The 3,574-nt window shown below is 48.9% G+C and overlaps 2 non-coding genes across 2 annotated transcripts; one reads left to right on the top strand and one right to left on the bottom strand.

The window, feature by feature from the left end:
• Window positions 1-1,508: 1,508 nt before the first annotated feature.
• On the top strand, window positions 1,509-1,580 carry Trnac-gca. The gene has a single exon. It is a non-coding gene; the product is annotated as a tRNA-Cys (tRNA).
• A 1,694-nt stretch (window positions 1,581-3,274) lies between these two features.
• Window positions 3,275-3,346, bottom strand: Trnac-gca. Its single transcript has one exon. It is a non-coding gene; the product is annotated as a tRNA-Cys (tRNA).
• Between the last annotated feature and the right edge of the window lie 228 nt (window positions 3,347-3,574).

The raw sequence follows: 3,574 nt of genomic DNA on the forward strand, positions 1-3,574 counted from the left end.
TTTAAAAAAAAAAAAAAAAAAAAAAAGGATTTCCTTGTTCCTTTCAGGTGCTGAGTTTTCTCTTAGGGCCTTAATCTTGCATGCAAGGATCTAAATCAAGTCTTAGCCCCAGGAGGGAGGGGCTTCAAGAATGCTCCCAGAAGGAAAAGGAATTTGGATGTGTTACCTACATGTTCCAACTCCCCATGATTGGAGCAATGAATGTGGGCTGCACATGTACTAATAAAATAAATTTAAAAAAATGTTAGTACCGACCGTCAGGCATAGCCATGGCAACCAGCAAGGCCGCGTGCCAGTTGTGCGATTGCTGGCCAGGTGGCCAGGCCTGGAGAGGGTGTGCAGTGTGTAACCTGACCTGGGCCTTAGACCTAAGCCGCGATTATATATGCACTATGCACTGAAATCTTTGCTTCTTTATTTATGTATAACTGACAGAGCATGCAAAACAACAACAAAAAGAGTTTTAAAAAGCTAATGTATAGGTATCAAGTACCTAATACAATATATGAGTGCCAGTTGAAAATTAAAAATTCTGCCTGTGATCTCAGCCCTGGGCTGGCTGAGGCAGGAGGATCTCTGTGAGTTCCACCCCTACCCTGGACTACTTAGTGGGTTCTGGGGTTACACCACCAGCCACCTCACTGGGCTGGATTTTTTTTTTTTAAACCGTTGTTGTTGTTTTGGTTTTTTGAGACAGGGTCTCACTACGTAGTTGAGACTGACCTGGAACTCACTATGTAGCCCAGGCTGGTTTTGAACTCACAGCGATCCTCCTGCCTCATCCTCCCAAGTGCTGGGATTATAGTGTGCCACCTCGCCCAGCCTGTTGTTGTTTGGGAGACCCGGAGGAAAGTTTCTGCATCCAATTTTGTAAGAGTTTGTTCTCCAGGTTGTTAGGGGAGAGAGGAGGGTGGGGCTGTGTATAAATAATTGAGCCTCAAAGAGACAGACTGGTTCCTGGCATGGTAGCACACGTCTGTAACCCCGGCAAGTTCAAGGGCCGTGTGGTGTGCATATCAAGACCTCAAAAAAAAAAAAAAAAAAAGATAAAAAAAAAATACAGGCTAGACCCTAAACTTATATGTTTTCAAATTGCCATGCTTGCAGGTAGGCTTATTGGATTTTGAATACCAGGGATCAAACTCACGACCTTGTACTTGTGAGGCAGGCAGCAGAACTAGTGAGCTAAATCCTCAGCCTTATTTTTTGCTTTTTTTGAGACAGGGTCTTGCTATGTAGTCCAGGATGCCTGTCAGCTCACTATGTGTCCAGGCTGGCAGGCTGGCTTTGAACTTGAGAATCCTCTTGCCTCAGCCTCAGCCTGCCAAGTGCTGGGATCACAGGTGTGTACCACCATGCCTGGCTTCAACTTTTCTTTTAGTCTGTGCTGTCTCACTGATAAATTAAATAGCTAGTAAAAGAAAAAAAAAAGTAGCATTCTTGAACAAGCTTCAGTATGGAAAACTCATAAATCATGTAAATGGCTTTCCCAGCAGCCTACCAGCAGAGGGGGTATAGCTCAGTGGTAGAGCATTTGACTGCAGATCAAGAGGTCCCTGGTTCAAATCCGGGTACCCCCTTGGTGATCCTTTAGGTTTTTCACAGGCGCTGGGGTATAAATCTGAACCTCTGGAAGTCAGTGATTTCCGCATCCAAGTCTTTGAAGATGTCTTTTGCCATTTACACTTATTTTCCCTTCTTGTGAAGTTCCTGGTATCTGAAAACTAGAGAGCAGCAATCCTTACTGGCAAGTGGTGTGAACACTCACAGCGTGTAAAGCCCTCCAGCACTCCCAATAGAGTTTGGGGTCCCAGTCAGTCTTATCTTAAACACTATTCACCAACACTGCTTTTACGTTTTTTTTGTTTATTAAATTATTTTTTGAGACAAGTCTTGCTATATAGTTCAAGCTGGGCCCTTGAACTAAGGATGAAGCTGGCCTCAAACTCTCAGAGATCCTCCTGCCTCAGCCTTCCAAGTGTTGGGATTATAGGCCTGCACCACCAAGCTCTGCTGTTAATGATTTGGTTTTGGGTAAAAGATGGTGTGTTGGGGTTAGAGAAATATTCCTTTGCCTAGGTCATCCTGACAGATTTTGAGGATGAATCCAGGTTCAGGTTTAAGAGAATGAGGGGTGACAGGCTTCCCTCTCCAGAGGGGATCAGGGTGGGACTTGGTCCAAGCTCCCACAGACACCCAGTCAGGGTTGGGTGCCGGGAAGGGCTGGCCACTGGGCTTGCTGTCCAGCATGAACTCCATCTCCCTGTCCAGCCCTGCAGCTCCAGGAATGGGAACTGGGTGGAAAAATGTGCAGAGTATTCCCCGGGGTCCCCAGGGATGACACAACCAGATTCCAAGTTTTAAATATCACCGCTGCCCCCTGACCCAGGCAGCAGGCCTCTGCCCGTCTCCCTGGTTTTTCCTTTTTTTGGGCAAAATCTAGTGGAGGGGCCACTGTTTTCCCTCTGGCTTCACGATCTGCCTTCCCCATCAACAGTGCTGCTGTCAATCACAGGCCCGCAGACAGCTGTCCCCATTTTTCGGCCCAAAATTCGATGGCCTTTGTGGAATCAGTGCGGTGCTTCTCTAAGTGTGGTCCCTGAGGCACCACCCACGAAACTGTTCAAAATGGAAATTCTCGGGACCAGGCGAGACGGAGCACGCCTGTAATCCCAGCACTCGGGAGGCTGAGGCAGGAGGATGGCCAGGAATCCGAGGCCATCCTGAGTTTTGTAGTGAGACTGTCTCAACAGGCCCTGCAGGTAATTCCAGGGTGTGTTCAGGTCTGAAAACTACCACCTTCTTTTGTACAGGTTGCAGCGGGAAATCACTTTATTTTTGCAGTTTAATTAGAATGGGTCTGACGGAGCTGAGGGTGGTGGCTCATATCTGTAACCCCAGGACTCAAGTGGCTGAGGCAGGAGGGTCGCCCTGAGTTCAAGGCAGGCTGAACCACTCTAACATTCTCCAAGCCCTTTTACTGTCACTCAGAATAAAGACGGGGTGGGATGGGGTGGGGGTGCCCATCTCTTGACCCCATGGAAGTGGAAATTCAACCTGGGGAGTCTGCACGACCCCAGCCCGGCTGGACACGCATCCATCCACACCTCTTTCCGCCTGGCAGCAAAACTGAAAGGTTATTGCTAAGGCTGGAAAATGAGGAAAGGAGTTGTTTTTCGTTTCTGTTTTGTTGTGACCCAGGGTCCAAGGTTAAATCAAGCGCTGAAAGTACAAAACGGGACACACCAGTTGAGGAAGAGAGGAAAAGTCTCCAAGGGGGCACCCGGATTTGAACCAGGGACCTCTTGATCTGCAGTCAAATGCTCTACCACTGAGCTATACCCCCGCGCCGCTGCAGCGCCGGGAAGCGACTGTTTTGGGTGCTGCCAGACCATTGTGGCTGCTAGACGCTAGGAAGCGAGGAAGAAAAAGGGATGAAAGAAGGAAGAAGGAGCCGCAGACAAGAGCTGTGGGAGCGGGGCAGGGGGTTCCCGATCGCCAGCAGGTTCAACGCCCTGCACGGGCGGGGAGGAGGGAAGTCCCGACCCGGGCGGACCTGCCCCTTCCAAGGCCA

Source organism: Fukomys damarensis, unplaced genomic scaffold (genome assembly GCF_012274545.1).
Source record: "Fukomys damarensis isolate Sample0158 unplaced genomic scaffold, DMR_v1.0_HiC HiC_scaffold_13, whole genome shotgun sequence".
Taxonomy (NCBI): domain Eukaryota; kingdom Metazoa; phylum Chordata; class Mammalia; order Rodentia; family Bathyergidae; genus Fukomys; species Fukomys damarensis.